Genomic DNA, 18,961 nt, shown 5'->3' on the forward strand with positions numbered 1-18,961 from the left:
TTTTTCCTCTTGTTTTTCCTCTATGCTGTTCTTGAAAGTCTGAGTTTGGTTACTATTTTCATGAATTGTCTTATTTAACCTTATTTATGAGGCTCTTGCATTCAGAGCGTAAACTTAATGACATAATATTACCAATTAGTATGTTGCTATTAAGCTTAGAGTCTTTCCACTAAGATGCTGAAAGGACCAGGTTTGAAAGAGTTCAGTGAGTCATCGAGGCTACATGTCATAGCGGCAAGAATATTCACTCTAGTTCTTGTCTGTGCTGTGCTGGTGACCAATTAACTTACCCTGAAATAGGGACATTTCATTTCTCTGGGTCTCCATAAAATAACTGCTTTAGATAAAGGGATCTCTAAATTTCCTTCAAAATATAAAATGTTTCTAGTTTGCTCACTTCATATTGAGAATCAACGTGAAAATATGTATTTGAAGTCAAGATAGACTAGTTGAAAATGACACAAAAAGACAACCTACTGACTGAGAGAAAATATTTGCAAATTATGAGACCAACAAGGGCTTACTTTCCAAAATATAGAAACAGCTCATACAACTCAATAACAAACAAACAACCCCATCAAAAAATGGGCAAAGACCTAAAGAGACATTTCTCCAAAGAAGGCATACAGGTGGTCGAGAGGCACATGAAAATATGCTCAACTTCGCTAATTATTAGAGAAATGCAAATCAAAACTACAAGGAGGTACCACCTCACACAAGTCAGAATAGCCAACATTAAAAAGTCTACAAACAATAAACGCTGGAGAGGGTGTGGAGAAAAGGGAACCCTCTTGCACTGCTGGTGGGACTGTAAATTGGTGCAGCCACTATGGAGAACAGTACAGAGGATCCTTAGAAAACTAAAAATAGAACTACCATATGACCCAACAATCCCACTCCTGGGCATGTATCTGGAGAAAACTCTAATTCAAAAAGATACATGTACCCCAGTGTTCATTGCGGCACTATTTACAATAGCCAAGACACGGAAGCAACCTAAATGTCCATCAACAGTTGAATGGATAAAGAAGATGTGGTACATATATACAATGGAATATTACTCAGCCATAAGAAAGAATGAAATAATGCCATTTGCAGCAACGTGGATGGACCTAGAGATTATCAAACTAAGTAAGTCAGACAGAGAAAGACAAGCATCAAATGACATCGCTTATATGTGGAATCTAAAATACTACATAAATGAACATATCTACAAAACAAAAACAGACTCACAGACTAGAGAACAGACTGTGGTTGCCAAGGGGGAGGTGGAAGGGGAGGGAAGGGTTGAAAGTTTGGGATTCGCAGATGCAGACTAGTATGTATAGAATGAATAAACAACAAGGTCCTATTGTATAGCACAGGGAACTATTTTCAATACCCTGTGAGAAACCATAATGGAAGAGAATATGAAAAGGGAAATATATATATATATATATATATACACATATATACATATATATATCTGAATCACTTTGCTGTACAGCAGAAATTAAAACATTATAAATCAAATGTACTTCAATAAAATAAAAAAGATAGACTAGTTGTTATTAACACAGTGGGCGTTGGCCCTGGACAGACCTGTGAGCTAAGCTTGTCTCCTACTTAGCAGTTACCGGGTGAGCTTGTGCAACTTGCACAGATTTGAAAAATTATCTTCTCGTTTGTAAAACAAGTATAAAAATCCAGAAATCATTTTTGGGAGGATTAACTTAGGTAACATACTTCAATAATTGAATGGCACGTAAAAGTAAACAATGGTAGCTATTAACTCTTTTTCCCACACATTTCTACATACAGTTCACAGATATGAGTCATTTCATTATATTAGTAATGTACAAATCAACACAATTCTTCACATAAAGGCAACCTTATCCAACAGATATATGTCATAATCAAGGGACAGGGAAGATACACCCACAATAAAATCTCGCACTGAAAGCAGAATGCCGGAAATTCCTGTGTCAGCAGTTACTTTTCACACTAACAGGGCACAGAAGAAGCAGTCCTAATATCAGTAGATCACTCTGCCATTTTTGGCATTTGACTGCCTGCAGGAACAAGTCATTGTGGCACTGCTACCAGGCAGAGAAGTGGTGACAGCAGGGGGCGCACTGCTACCAGGCAGAGAAGTGGTGACAGCAGGAGGTGCGTGGGTGAGTAGAGGGGGCTGGTAAAACACTCCCTTGAGGAAGCCCGGCTGCCCCGTGAAACCAGGTATCTGGTGTTGGGACAGGCTGAGGTGAAGAAACATGAAAATAGGGTTGAAAAGCTCCAAAAATAGGAGGGTCACCATGTTCTGAGAGGCAGAACTTGGTAAGGTACCTGCTTTCATAACCACACATAGACACGAGTGGCAGTCATCTCATGTCGAGCCAATTTTTCAGTACTGATCAGTTTTCAAATAGAAATTCTTGGGCTTAGAGTAAACTCACAAATCAAGATCTGCTTGTTATGAATAGAGCCATGAGCTAATTTCAAAGTAAAATAATATTTTCCTCTAGAGTCTTCTGATGGGCATAAAGCAAGTTTTCTCCCATGAACATTTTTCCTCTTCTAACCTCTGCTTTCCTTAGTCACTTGAATTATGACATGAATTTCATCATAGGGTTCTCCCTTTCAGTCTTAATGGCAGCTTTACAATGGAATATTCTTATTCCTCATTATAATTCATCAACTTAGCATTTTATAAACTTAATGTTATAAATCTCATTAATTTGGAGTTCAAGGAAGAAAAAAAATAGCAACTCCCAGTAAATAAAGGATTCATCATATCTGATAATTCACTTTAACCACCAAAGAGCCTGACACTGGGCCAGCCTCCTTTCTCCAAGAAAAGAACTTATGGAAAAATCAAGTAAGTTGTTGATGGGAACGTGGAGGTCGGGGGTCATTAAGGATAGTGTTAACTCTCACTCTCACTTTGGCACATTTATGCTGTGAACACTTGACTACCATCGAATAAGTTTATCAGTAAACTGTGATGACACCATGATGACACCAGGTCAGGACCATTTCACAGCTATGCCTGAGCCCCAAACAGCTCTGGAAGTTAGCCGCTGAATATATTCAGGCACATGGAGGACCCTGAAATAGTTACCCATAAACTGCCTGTAGCTAGCGTCTTCCAACTACACCTTTCCTGATGCTGGGACAATGTTGCTGAGTAAAATAGATGGTACAGAGACTGCCAGCTATTCTACAAAAAGCTTTTTTTTTTTTCACCTTCCTGGGAATGTAACTGAGCTGGACCCTATGGGGCCACCCCAGGACAGACCCCCCCCCCCCCACCATGTCCTCTGCCAGCCTTCAGTGTATAGAAAAACTTTAGTCAAAGAATAAGTTTAACCAGAGAAGTGAGAAGATTAAGAAAGGAAAACAGTCAAGCAAGACAAAATAATAATTGTTTAGCCATTAAACAATGTCAAGGGCCTTTAGTTTCTACTCAAGGGCTATAGATAATATTCTGAGCCATGTCCTTGAGCTGTTTTGCGGATGCTGAAACCCCACCAGGTGGGAGAAGTTAACTGCATGCTGCCCACAAACACGTAGACCCCAGATAGTTTGGAACCAGAAGACTGATGATGTTGACTCCCAATTACCTCCCCACCAGCCAATCAGAAGAATGTCCACGAGCTGATCACACATCCCACAACCCCACTTCCTGAAAGCCACTGGGGGCTTTCAAACCCCTTCCTGAAAGCCATCAGGGAGTTCAGGCCTTTTTGAGCACTAGATGCCTAGACTCCTTGCTTGGCACCTGTAATAAACACTGCACTTTCCTTCACCACGACCCAGTGTCAGCAGATTGGCTTTAATGCACTCGGACAAGTGGACCCGAGTTTGGTTCAGTAACAGAAACACATTACACCATACATTCCTGGCTTCTTCCCTGTCATTAGGTATGGTCATTATGTTGTTATTATATATTACATTGTATTATATTGTACTATATTGTATTATATTACATTATATTTTATGTTATGTTGTTATATTTATGATTGTATCTGTGTGTTTGTTTTTATTTAGGTATGATACAGTTTTCACCAATAAAATGTACCTAGAAGTGGTAGGCACCATTTCTAGGACTGGATCATTAAAACCTCCCATCCTTGTTCTTCCCTGTTATTTTCTACTTTCTCTTGTATGGAGTGGACCTGATCCCAAAGCGGCCTCTGCAGATATGTTGCCAATGGAAACATATCCTCCCACTGGGTTCCTGCATGACAGGTTGGAAGAAGGTCACCCTGCCAACCTCTTTATCTCCCTTACCTCATGACCTCTCAACAGGAAGAGGAAGGTATCTATTGTGTTTGAGCCACAGTAAATTAAGGAGCCCTTTCCTACAGCAGCTAGCATACTGTACCTAATATGGAGAATACTACAATTTGAGAAGCTGATGTTTCAAGCCACTGATATTTATTTATTTGCTTGTTTGTTTTAATTTACCATAGTATAAACTATTTCATCTAAACTAGCCAAGTAAGCACAGGAAATATAGGTTCACTTTATCATTTTACAAATTGGCAAGGTCTGTAGCAAAGGATAAAACTACTGAATATAACCTATTGGGCAAAGAGTAACATAGTTGACCAAAAAACAAGTCTGTATAGAGACAAGGGGAAAGGACTTTAGACGTTTATGAACTTTTACATGAGTCCACACATAACACATACAGAATGCAGGAGTTATGAGGGACAACATTGGACATCTATTTTAATTTCACATTTCAGGCCCCAAAAAGACCTTACAAAAAAGAAACACTACTGCATTTGTGGGGTAAAGAGAAAAAAATAGTTTTTACTAGAAAAAATATTTTTTTTAAAGAAGGAAATTAACAGTGAGGAATTGAAATCTGTTCTTTACTCAATAAAATCACTGGCCCTATAGAAGATATTATCTATTCATAGTAGGTAATATGTTTAATATACAACCATAAAATGCCACAAAGAGCTGGGCATTATTCAAAGTAGAAAGATAAATATTCTCCTTTAGGTGTACATATAAATAAAATAGGCTGTTACCTGAAGTTCTGGGTTCTAAATATAGTCTGGCTATTAAAGGAAGTAAAGACACTTCAAAGAGGAACCAAGTAATCAAAAATAATCAAAGACTGAAGAATTCTTCATTTTTAAGATGGAAAAGGGTAGTAGGTAGAGAATAACCAAAAGGAATACAATCATGAAGGGAATTTTTGAAAGAAAATAGATTTGTTTGTGGAATTCTAAATTTATTGACCTAGAGAAGTAGACAGAAAATTTAATATTAAATAAAATAGGCAATTACTTTTCAATATAGTAGGATGTATATTCTGTAGCAAAAAGCATTGGTAGTATTTTGTGTGGGCAGGCCACTACATATTCACATTTGTAATTGATACATTCATAGAGAAAAATAGATGTCAGATATATATTCCTAATTGGGGGGTGGGATTTTAGGTATATAAACCTAATCATGAATTATAATTGTTTTTCCCCAGAAATTATTTTATGATACTAGTGGTACTTATAGAATATGGGAAGGGGAAAAATACAATTTTTTACTCATGATGACATTTCTTATGTTTAATTTTTTTATAGCCACAGTAGTTTGCATCTTATTTACAACTATATTCATATATATGTATATGCACACATACACACTTGTACACAGACACACACGCACACACACGGATACATACATAAACATTTAAATCTGTATATATACACACATATGTATAGTCATGCTAACTAAGGGCATATTTCTGAAATTATTTCTTTTCATTAGAGAATATGCTAGGAAAGAGATATCACAATTATTATTTAATTTTGGTCCCTGCAATTTTCTTCCTTCTTCAGTGAAGACTAAATCAAAGTTATGCTTGGTACATTTCCTTGTATTTCATTTCAATTACACAGGGAATCTCTTGGAGAGGGAACAATTTCTGTTTTACATTGTTTATTGCCACAGACTAACCTGTTATGACTTTACAAAATTCAACACTTGGCACTTTTTCTTCTTCTCTTAATTGTCCCTGTAGTCTCTTTTCCTGGTTATTATGGACCTTTTTTATCCCCAGGCAGATTTTTGAAAATCTTAAGTCAAAAATCAGGAGTTGCTGAATTTTCCAAGTCAGATTTGAAATGGGTCCTTTGGTATTGTTTAGACACAAGACATTGCAAATTCCTAGTAATAAACATGCTTTAATTTCCTGGAATTTTTTGTGCCAGGACAAGAATTTTTTTAAATAATGACATAGAAAGTGTAAATGCTATGTTATCTGTACTTACAAAATTTATATGTAGAAATTAACTCATGTATAGCCTTTCTCCTTGCTATGACAGAACATTTATTCTGTTGAGTGAAGAGAAAATTTTTTTAAAAAGATAAATACACTTTTGTTGGCATTAAACTAGCCTATAGAGGACTTTTTTATGGACCTTATTGAAATCAATGGCACCAGGTAAAAATCTGAAAATACTTTACTTAAAGAGGCCTGATGTAATGCATCAAATCCTTTCCACATAAAATGTAGTTGTTATTTTTGCTGAATAGTACTTATATCTGTTAGGCTACTTCTGGAAGAAACCAGAAGATAAGTCTATAATGGACAAAAAAGGTCACTTACTTAGCATAAACAGTTCTGCTACTTATTTGGAATTTGCAAAGCTCCTTCCTATTTTAACATTTGTTTGATGGTCCTTCCTTTCTCAAGGGAGTACATTGAGGCTCATTTTAAATAAAATTCTCAATGTATTTAAATTTATACCCCTCAGAATACACTGTGGAAAAAGATGATCTTTCCAGAAAACCAAAAATAACACTATCAACAGGGATTGCTTGTATGCGAAAGGTCCAGTTTACCTTTAGAAAACATACATGCTAAAACCTATGTAATCGAGCTTCCCTGGTGGTGCAGTGGCTAAGAATCTGCCTGCCAATGCAGGGGTCATGGGTTCAAGGCCTGGTCCTGGAAGGTCCCACATACCACGGAGCAACTAAGGCTGTGTGCCACAACTACTGAGCCTGCATGCTGCAACTACTGAAGCCCGCACGCTTAGAGACCATATTCTGCAATGAGAGGAGCCACCACAATAAGAAGCTTGTGCATCTCAACAAAGAGTAGCCCCTGCTCGCCACAACTAGAGAAAGCCCGCATGCAACAATGAAGACCCAACACAGCCAAAAATAAATAAATAAAATAAATTAATTTTAAAAAATCTTTAAAAAAAACAACCTATGTGATCAACCTCTGACTGAATGTATTCTATGGGAATGTTACTCTTCAAATTCTTCTTATAAGTAGCTTGTATTTCCTTACTGTCCAATTGCTCATGTATGGTCTTAAAATTAATTATTCTCCACTTATATTAGGTATGTATGTATATATGCCCCCTCAAGTGGAGAACCTACTTTGCTAGGTTCGTGAGGGCAGAAAATGTCCTTCTGATCAACTTGTATCCTTCTGTCCTTTTTCCAAAGTGGCTAGTGTTTACTACTGTACTTTAAAAAATGCAATAAGAATCACACGTGTGACGTGACACAGGAAGACCCATAATAGTTACAGAGAAGCAAAGGGCATGGCCTCTAATCTCAAGTGTGTTCTCAAAATTCAATTGGCAAAGTAAGACTCAGAAAGCTATCTGTCAACAATGTAGTGTTTGGTGACCAGAATAAATAATCAGTGCTCTAAAAGATACAGAACTTTATGTTGATGAGGAAAAGCTTTCAAGAGAAAGTGGGACTTGAACCCTCAATGGAAAGTAGGAGTTGAATATGTAGAAAAGAGTAAAGAACATAAATGGTGACAACAAAGGGAGAAGGGAGTGAATGTTCTGTAGGTTGAATGTTTATTTAAAGCAGATGTGTGGGTTGAAGACAAGATTACAGAGTAGAAGGACTTGAGCTCACCTCCTCTCATGAAAACACAAAAATCATAACTAACTGCTGAAGAACTATTGACAAAAAAGACTGGAACCTACCATAAAAAGATACCCTACAGCCAAAGACAAAGAAGAAGCCATACGAGATGGTAGGAGGAGTGCATATGTGATATAATCAAATCCCATACCCACTAGGTGGGTGACCCACAAACTGGAAAATAATTATGAGGATCTCCAACAGGAGTGAGAGTTCTAAGTCCCACATCAGGCATCCCAGCCTTGGGGGCTGGCATCAGAAGGAGCCCCAGAGCATTTGGCTTAGAAGGCCAGCAGGACTTGATTATAGGAATTCCACAGGACTGGGGGAAACAGAAACTCCACTCTTGGAGGGAGGACAAAACGTCTTGTGAACATCAAGACCCAGGGAAAAAGCAGTGACTTCATAGGAACCTGGGCCAGACCTACCTGCTGGTCTTGGAGGGTCTCCTGGGGAGGTGCAGTGGGGTGGCTGTGGCTCACTGTGGGGACAAGTACACTGGTGGTGGATGTACTGGGGAGCACTCATTGGTATGAGCCCTCCTGGAGGCTGCCATTTTGACCCCAAGACCTGGCCCCACCCAACAGCTTATAAGCTCCAGTGCTGGGATGCCTCAGGCCAAATAACCAACAGAATGGGAACATCCCTTCCTATCAGTGGACAGGCTGCCTAAAGTCTTCCTGAGTCCACAGCTGCCTCTAAACATACTCCTTAACATGGCCATGCCCACCAGAAGGACAAGACCCAGCTCCACCCACAAGTGGGCAGGCACCAGTCCCTCCCACCAGGAAGCCTTCACAAGCCTCTAGATGAGCCTCACCAACCGGAGGTGGGGGGGACGTCAGACACCAGAAGCAAGAGAAACTACAATCTTGCAGCCTGCAGAACACAGACCACAAACAGAAAGTTAGACAAAATGAGATGGCAGAGGAATATGTTCCCAACAAAGGAACAAGATAAAATCCCAGAAGAACAACTAAGTGAAGTGGAGAGAGGCAATCTACTTGAAAAATAGTTCAGAGTAATGATAGTAAAGATGATCCAAGATCTCAGAAAAAGAATGGAGGCACAGACTGAGAAGATACAAAAAATGTTTAACAAACAGAAGCTGTAAAGAACAAACAGAATTGAACAATACCATAAGTGAAATGAAAAATACACTAGAAGGAATAACAGAATAAATGAGACAGAAGAAAGAAAGGTGGAAATCACTGCTGTAGAAGAGAATAAAAAAAAAGAATGAAAAGAAATGAAGACATTTTAAAAGACCTCTGAAACAACATTAAATGCACCCACAGTCACATTATAGGAGTCCCAGAAGGAGAAGAGAGAGAGAAATCTTCTGAGAAAATATTTGAAGAGATAATAGTTGAAAACTTCCCTAACATGGGAAAGGAAACAGTCACCCAAGTCCAGAAAGTGTAGAGAGTCCCAGGCAGGATAAACACAAAGAGGAACACATGGAGACACATAGTAATCAAATTGAGAAAAATTAAGGACAAAGAAAAATTAAAAAATTAAAAGCAACAAAGGAAAAGAAACAAATAACATACAAGGGAATCCCCATAAGGTTATCAGCTGATTTTTCAGCAGAAACTCTGTAGGCCAGAAGGGAGTGGCACAGTATTTTTAATGTGATGAAAGGGAAATACCTACAACCAAGAATACTCTACCCAGAAAGGCTCTCATTCAGATTCGATGGAGAATATGCTAAGAGAATTCAGCACCACCAAACTAGCTTTACAACAAATGCTAAAGGAATGTCTCTAGGTGGAAAAGAAAAGCCCATGAATAGAAACAAGAAAGTTACAAATGGGAAAGCTCACCAGTAAAGGCAAACATACAGTAAAGGTAGCAAATCATCCACACACAAATATGATATCAAAACCAGAAATTGTGAGAAGAGGAGTGTACAAATGCAGGATATTGGAAAGGCACTTGAAATTAAGAGACCAGCGACTTAAAACAATCGTATATATATATATATATATAGACTGCTATATCAAAACCTCATAGTAACAGCAAACCAAAAATCTACAATTGATACACACACACACACACACACACACACACAAAAGAATCCAAACACAACACTAAAGATATTCGTCAAATTGCAAGACAAAAGAACAACAAAGGAAGGGGAGAAAAAATACCTATAAACACAAATTCAAAACAATTAACAAAATGGCAATAAGAACATACATACTGATAATTACCTTAAATGTAAATGGATTAAATGCTCCATCCAAAAGACACAGACTGGCTGAATGGATACAAAAACAAGACCCATATATATGTTGTCTACAAGAGATCCACTTCATATTTAGAGACAAATACAGACTGAAAGTGAGGAGATGGAAAAAGGTATTCCATGCAAATGGAAATCAAAAGAAATCTGAAGTAGCAGTACTCATATCAGAAAAAAGAGACTCTAAAATAAAGACTGTTACAAGAGACAAAGAAGGACACGACATAATGATCAAGTGATCAGTCCAAAAAAGAAGATACAAAAATTATAAATATATATTACCCAATATAGGAGTACCTCAATATGTAAGAAAAATGCTAACAGCCATAAAAGGAAAAACAACAGTAACACATTATAGTGGGGGATGGTAATATCCCTGTAATACCCCTGTAATCCATGGACAGGTCATCCAGACAGAAAATTAATAAGGAAACACAGGTCTTAAATGACACATGAGACCAAATAGACTTAATTGATATTTATAGAGCATTCCATCCAAAAGCAGCAGAATACACATACTTTTCAAGTGCACATGGAAAATTCTCCAGGTGGGATCACATGCTGGGACACAAAGCAAGCCTCAGAAAATTAAGAAAATTGAAATCATATCAACCATCTTTTTCGACCACAACACTATGGTATTAGAAGTCAACTACAAGAAAAAAACTGTAAAACACACAAACACGTGGAGGCTAAACAATATGCTACTAAACAACCAATGGATCACTGAAGAAATCAAAGGTGAAATAAAAAAATATCTAGACACAAATGAAAACAAAAGCATGACAATCCAAAACCTATGGGATGCAGCAAAAGCAGTTCTAAGAGGGAAGTTTATAGCAATACTATCTTACCTCAGGAAACAAGAAAAATCTCAAATAAACAACCTAAACTTACACCGAAAGCAATTAGAGAAAGAAGAACTAACAAAACACAAAGTTAGCAGAAGGAAAGAACTCATAAAGATCAGAGCAGAAATAAATGAAAGAGAAACAAACAAAGAAAACAATAGAAAAGATCAATGAAACTAAAAGCTGGTTCTTTGAGAAGATAAACAAAATTGATAAAACTTTAGCCAGACTCATCAAGAAAGAAAGGGAGTGGGCTCAAATCAATAAAATAGGAAATGAAAAAGAAGTTACAATTGACACCACAGAAATACAAAGGATCATAAGAGACTACTACAAGGAACTATATGCCAATAAAATGGACAACCTGGAAGAAGTGGACAAATTCTTAGAAAAGTACAATGTCCCAAGACTGAACCAGAAAGAAATAGAAAATATAAACAGACCAATGACAAATACTTAAATTGAAACTGTGATTTAAAACTTCCAAGAAACAAAAGGCCAGGAGCAGTTGGCTTCACAGGTGAATTCATTCAAAGATTTAGAGAAGAGTTAACATATATCCTTCTGAAGCTATTCCAGAAAACTGCAGAGGAAGGAACACTCTCATACTCATTTGATGAGGCCACCATCACCCTGATACCAAAACCACACAAAGATACCACAAAAAAAGAAAATTACAGGTCAGTATCACTGATGAACATAGACACAAAAATTCTCAACAAAATACTAGCAAACCAAATCTAACAATACATTAAAAGGATCATACACCATGATCAAGAGGGATTTATCCCATGGATGCAAGGACTTTCCAATATCTGCAAATCAATCAGTGTGATACAACACATTAACAAATTGAAGAATAAAAACTATATGATCATCTCAGTAGATGCGGAAAAACTTTTGACAAAAGTCAACACCAATTTATGATAAAAAATCTTCAGAAAGTGGGCACAGAGGGAACCTACCTCAACATAATAAAGGCCATATATGACAAACCCACACCCAACATCATACTGTACAGTGAAAAGCTGAAAGCATTTCCTCTAAGATCAGGAAAAAGTCAAGGATGTCCACTCTCACCACTTTTTTTCAACATAGTTTTGAAATTTCTAGAGATGGCAATCAGAGAAGTAAAAGAAATAAAAGGAATCCAATTGGAAAAGTGCAAGTAAAATTTCACTGTTTGCAGATGACATGATACTATACATAAAACTCTAGAAAATTCTAAAGATGCTACCAGAAAACTACTATGAATGAATTGATGTTGGAACATCAATGAATTTGTAAAGTTGCAAGATACAAAATTTATACACAGTAATCTGTTGCATTTCTATACACTATCAACAAAAGATCATAAAGAGAAATTAAGGAAACAATCTGATTTACCATCGTATCAAAAAGCATTAAATACCTAGGAATAAACATACCTAAGGAAGCAAAAGACCTGTAGTCCAAAAACTGTAAGACGCTGATGAAAAAAATCAGATGACACAAAGAGGTGGAAAAATATACTATGTTCTTGGATTGGAAGAATCAATATTGTCAATATGACTATACTACGTGAAGCAATCTGTAGATTGCTATACTACATGAAGCAATCTACAGATTCAATGCAAATCCTATCAAATTACCAATGGTACTTTTTGCAGATCTAGAACAAAAATCAGAATTTGTATGGAAAACGGAGAATTTGTATGCAAAACGGAGCTGGAGGAATCAAGCCCCTGACTTCAGACTACACTATAAAGCTACAGTAATCACAAGAGTATGGTACTGGCACAAAGACAGACTTATAGACCAATGGAACAGGAGAGCCCAGAAATAAACCCACACACCTATGGTCAATTCATCTATGACAATGGGGGCAAGAATATACAATGGAGAAAAGACAGTCACTTCAATAATGGTGCTGGGAAAACTGGACAGCTACATGTAAAAGAATGACATAGAACATTCTCTAACACCATACTCAGAAATAAACTCAAAATGGATTAAAATCCTAAATGTTAAGACCAGATACTATAAAACTCTTAGAGGAAAACATAGGGAGAACACTGTTTGACATAAATCATAGCAACATCTTTTTGGATCCACCTCCTGGAGTAATGAAAATAAAAACAAAAATAAACAAATGGGACCTAATTAAAAGCTTTTGCATAGCAAAGGAAACCATAAACAAAACAAAAAGACAACCTACAGGATGGGAGAAAGTATTTGCAAATGATGTGATTGACAAGGGATTAATCTCCAAAATACACAAGCAAGTCATGCAACTCAATATCACAAAAACAAACAACCCAATCAAAAATGGGCAGAAGATATAAGTAGACACTTTTCCAAAGAAGATATACAGATGGCCAAAAGGCACATAAAAATATGCTCAACATCACTAATTACTAGAAAAATGCAAATCAAAATTACAATGAAGTATCACCTCACACTTGTCAGAACGGCCATCATCAAAATGTCTACAAACAGTAAATGCTGGAGAGAGTGTGGAGAAAAGGGAACCCTCCTGCACTGTTGGTGAGAATGTAAATTGGTGCAACCACTATGGAGAACAGTATGGAAGTTGCTTAAAAAACTAATAATAGAACTACCATATGACACAGCAATCCCACTCCTAGGCACATATCCAGAGAAAACCATAATTCAAAAAGATACATGTACCCCAATGTTCATTGCAGCACTAATTACAATAGTGAAGACATTGAAACAACCTCAATGTCCATTGAGAGATGAGTGCATAGAGAAGATGTGGTGTTTATATGCAATGGAATATTAACCATAAAAAATAATGAAATAATGCTATTTGCAGCAACATGGATGGACCTAGAGATTATCATACTAAGTGAAGTCAAACAGAGAAAGACAAATATTATATGATATCATTTATATGTGAAATCTTAAAAAGATACAAATGAACATATTTACAAAACAGAAACAGACTCACAGATACAGAAAACAAACTTATGGTTACCAAAGGGGAAAGGTGTGGGGAGAGGGCTAAATTAGGAATTTGGGATTAACGTCCACATGTCACTCAAAATAAAATAGGTAAACAACAAGGACCGACTGTATAGTGCAGGGAATTCTACTCAATATTCTGTAATAAGCTAGCTGGGAAAAGAATATGAAAAAGAATAGATAAATGTATCTATATGTAAGAACACATATATGTATATGTAAAACTGAATCATTTTGCTGTACACCTGAAACTACCACAACATTGTAAATCAACTCTATCCCAACATAAAATAAAAATTTAAAAAGTAAAGCATATGTGTGAATGATTTTTCAAATAGTCCCATTTAAATTTGTGTGCTTCAGCTGCAAACCACCACATGGACACTGTACTTGTTGCTATTACAAACTATGGACTGTATTCAAACTTCAATCTACTTTTTTCAACACCATTTAGTACTAGACATAATGAGAATGTTCAGTGTCATCTCTCTACTCTGCTTTAAATATAATTTTCAATATTAACTTTCAGTACACTACTGTTTGACCTCCATGATAATGCCACGATTTCTAATTAAATGCCTTATTCTGAAAGGCTATTGAGTTAAACACTATTCTTTTTTCTAATTTTAAGATAATTTATATTAGGTTTTAACCTTGAAATAATGGCTTTCTTCCAACATTTGAAATTCAGGGCTTCTTTTCAGAATATCACTCTGTTTTAATGGTTCTTAATTCTCATCTGGAGATTTTCACAAAAAATATAATTATAAATTGGGGGAAAACTAGCAAAAAACTATGTCTTATATCATTTGGAATTAAACAAAGATTAAAAACATGTTCAGAAACAGACTGAGAGAGGTCTCTAATGGGATTTGCTTGGTGGAAGAACTACTAAAGGATGTATCTCAAGCAGATGAAAATTGATACAATAGGAAGGACTGAATTTAGAAGGAAATAATGGGAAAAGCATTTGCTAATCATATGCAGGTAAAACTTAACAGGTATGACTTTTAGAACAAAAATAACAATGCATAAATTTGGAAAGTATAAACATAAGGTGGATATCAAAGCCTGGAAAAAAATAATGAATGTCAGGAGGGCACGACAGGAGTTAAAGAGTTCCAAATCTTTGTACTGTTCTGGAAAAGGGCTGAGATACTGATCCACACTGAACTCTGTTAAATCAAATTTATAAGTTAAAAATAATGGACAACCATTAGGTGAAATGAAACAGAATATATAACTTCTAAAACCAGAGAAGGGGAAAAAGGCATCACAAAGTCTCAAATTATCTAAAAGAAAGAAACAGAGGAGAAAAAGAAGTTGGGGGTGGGGTGGGACACTTCCAAATCTACTTTAGTCAATTTAGAATAGCACTCTCCCCTCCCTTGGAAGGGTGTTAATGTCAGTGGGTGATACGAGCATGTAAGAGGGCAAAAATGTGTTGAATGAATATGAGTTGTGAACTGGGTATGTTCAGGAAGCTAAGACAACACACAACAAGAATGATAACCAGGGCTTTCCCACCATCTGTCAGGTCAACTAATCTCTACAAAAAACTGGTTAGAAATAATTAGGGTAGATTATTTACTGGGAAGGGAAAACTGGTAATGAGACAGAATCTGGGAAAGGTATTCAAGGAGAGGATTGACAGTGTATTTCTGCACCAAAAAGGATCCTTAGCGGACATTTCCTTTTCTGATTTTGTACAATATAAAGACTCAGTGGATAGTAAAAAGCATCAACAGCTGTAGTCCAGTGAAATAATTCTCCTAGCATCTCACCTGAACACATGTCTGGTTTGATTCACATGGGACCACGATTGGGAGGCTGAGAGATTAGGGTGAATGTAACACAGGAAGAAATAATCTAACCACAAGTGCATATCTATTTAAAAATAAAGCTTTTTTATTTAAAATTTTCAATGTGTGATACTTTTCCCAGCCCACCAATAATGTTTTCACAGGCTTTTTCTGTTCAATATTCTCTTCTTCCAATATTCCTTCCCCCCTCACCTCAAGCAGGCTCTTTTAATTATTTTCTCCTATTTGCACCATGAAATCCTGCACTTGGGCTAATTTCCTTCTTCACTGTTTTTTATCCCCTATTCTTTCTTTGATGTTACTCTCCAACTTCCTTATTCTACACTTTTCTCTTTCACTTTTGTTTTCATCCCATCTGCATTATCTACATTTTTTAAAGAAATTCTGTTAGGTTCCAGAGGAGTTTATTTAATTCTACACACATGCACTGAATTCTTAACTCCACTAGTTGATACTATAAGGTAGAACTCAAGAGCTGCCTAGGTTCAGATTTTTGTTACCTTACATACTTGTTGTATGGGTTTGGCCAAATCACATTTGTATTTCAGATTAACTTCAGGTTAACTCAACGGTAAAGTAAAGATAATAGTAATACTTATTTCATTAAGTTCTGAAGATTAAATAAATTAATGCATGTAAAGAGTGTAAATGAGTGCCTGACATACAGTCAGCATTTTATAAATGCTATCTATCATTATGCTTTATGCACTGTGTTAGTCTCTAGGCAGATGGACGGTTCATAGATCCATGTTCATAAGGAATTTATGGTCTAGTGGTGTTCCAGCAAGTTAAATTATCTACCCTAGGAGGAGGCTGGTGGAAACAAGCTCTACATGGAAAAAGAATTCATAAACTATAAAGAACTGGTCTTGCATGTTCACTGCATCATTATTCACAACAGCCAACATAGGGAAGCAGCCTAAGTGTCCACCAGTGGAAGAATGGATAAAGAAGATATGGAGTGCTTGCTTTGGCAGCACATGTACTAAAACTGGACTGACACAGAAGAGATTAGCATGGCCCCTATGTGAGGATGACAACAAACTTGTGAAGCATTCCATACTTTTATGACACATTAAACAAAATGGACTTAATTGATATTTATAGGACATTCCATCCAAAAACAACAGAATACACTTTCTTCTCAAGTGCTCCTGGAACATTCTCAATAATAGGTCATATCTTGGGTCACAAATCAACCCTTGGTAAATTTAAGAAAATTGAAATTGTATCAAGTATCTTTGCCAACCACAATGCTATAAGACTAGATATCAATTACAGGAAAAAATCTGTAAAATACAAACACATGGAGGCTAAACAATACACTACTAAATAACCAAGAGATCACTGAAGAAATCAAAGAGGAAATCAAAACAAACCTAGAAACAAATGACAATGAAAACACGATGACCCAAAACCTATGGGAGCAGCAAAAGCAGTTCTAAGAGGGAAGTTTACAGCAATACAATCCTACCTCAAGAAACAAGAAACATCTCAAATAAACAACCTAACCTTACACCTAAAGCAATCAGAGAAAGAAGAACAAAAATCCCCCAAAGTTAGCAGAAGGAAAGAAATCATAAAGATCAGATCAGAAATAAATGAAAAAGAAATGAAGGAAACAATAGCAAAGATCAATAAAACTAAAGGCTGTTTCTTTGAGAAGATAAAAAAAATTGATAAACCACAAGTCAGACTCATCAAGAAAAAAAGGGAGAAGACTCAAATCAACAGAATTAGAAATGAAAAAAGAGAAGTAACAACCAACACTGCAGAAATACAAAGAATCATGAGAGATTACTACAAGCAACTCTATGCCAATAAAATGGACAATATGAAAGAAATCGAGAAATTCTTAGAAAAGCACAACCTTCCCAGACTGAACCAGGAAGAAATAGAAAATATAAAGAGACCGATGACAAGCACTGAAATTGAAACTGTGATTAAAAATCTTCCAACAAACAAAAGCCCAGGACCAGATGGCTTCACAGGTGAATTCTATCAAACATTTAGAGAAGAGCTAACACCTATCCTTCTCAAATTCTTCCAAAATATAGCAGAGGGAGGAACACTCCCGAACTCATTCTATGAGTCCACCATCACCCTGATACCAAAACCAGACAAAGACGTCACAAAAAAAGAAAAATACAGGCCATTTTCACTGATGAACATAGCTGCAAAAATCCTCAATAAAATACAAGCAAACAGAATCCAACAGCACATTAAAAGGATCACACCACATGATCAAGTGAGGTTTATTGCAGGAATGCAAGGATTCTTCAATATATGCAAATCAATCTATGTGATACACCATATTAACAAACTGAAGGATAAAAACCATATGGTAATCTCAATACATGCAGGAAAAGTTTTCGACAAAATTCAACACCCATTTATGATAAAAACCCTCCAGAAAGTAGGCACAGAGGGAGCTTACCCAAACATATTAAAGGCCATATATGACAAACCCACAGCCAACATCGTTCTCAATGGTGAAAAACTAAAACCATTTCCTCTAAAATCAGGAACAAACAAGGATGCTCACTCTCACCACTTTTATTTAACACAGTTTTGGAAATTTTAGTTACAGCAATCAGAGAAGAAAAATAAATAAAAGGAATCCAAATCAGAAAAGAAATAAAACTGTCACTGTTTGCAGGTGACATGATACTATACATAGAGAATCTAAAGATGCTACCAGAAAACTACTAGAGCTCATCAATGAATTTGGTAAAGTAGCAGGATACAAAATTAATACACAGAAATCTCTTGCATTCCTATACACTAATGATGCAAAATCTGAAAGAGAAATTAAGGAAACACTCCCATTTACTGTTGCAACAAAAAGAATAAAATACCTAGGAATAAACCTACCTAAGGAGACAAAAGACCTGTATGCAGAAAACTATAAGACACTGATGAAAGAAATTAAAGACGATACAAACAGATGGAGAGATATACCATGTTCTTGGGTTGCAAGAATCAACATTGTGAAAATGACTATATTACCCAAAGCAATCTACAGGTTCAATGTAATCCCTATCTAACTGCCAATGACATTTTTCACAGAACTAGAACAAAAAAACTCACAACTTGTATGGAAACACAAAAGACCCCCAATAGCCAAAGCAATCTTGAGAAAGAAAACGGAGCTGGAGGAATCAGGCTCCCTG

The 18,961-nt window shown here is 36.4% G+C and overlaps 1 protein-coding gene and 1 non-coding gene across 2 annotated transcripts in view; one reads left to right on the top strand and one right to left on the bottom strand.

Annotated features, from left to right (window-relative positions):
• ADGRB3 (adhesion G protein-coupled receptor B3) overlaps nt 1-18,961 on the bottom strand; it is a 799,562-nt gene that overhangs the window by 243,120 nt on the left and 537,481 nt on the right. The gene's annotated exons all lie outside the window — the stretch shown is intronic.
• On the top strand, nt 16,750-16,855 carry LOC132437457 (U6 spliceosomal RNA). The gene has a single exon (XR_009522040.1). It is a non-coding gene; the product is annotated as a U6 spliceosomal RNA (small nuclear RNA).

Source organism: Delphinus delphis, chromosome 14 (assembly GCF_949987515.2).
Source record: "Delphinus delphis chromosome 14, mDelDel1.2, whole genome shotgun sequence".
NCBI lineage: Eukaryota > Metazoa > Chordata > Mammalia > Artiodactyla > Delphinidae > Delphinus > Delphinus delphis.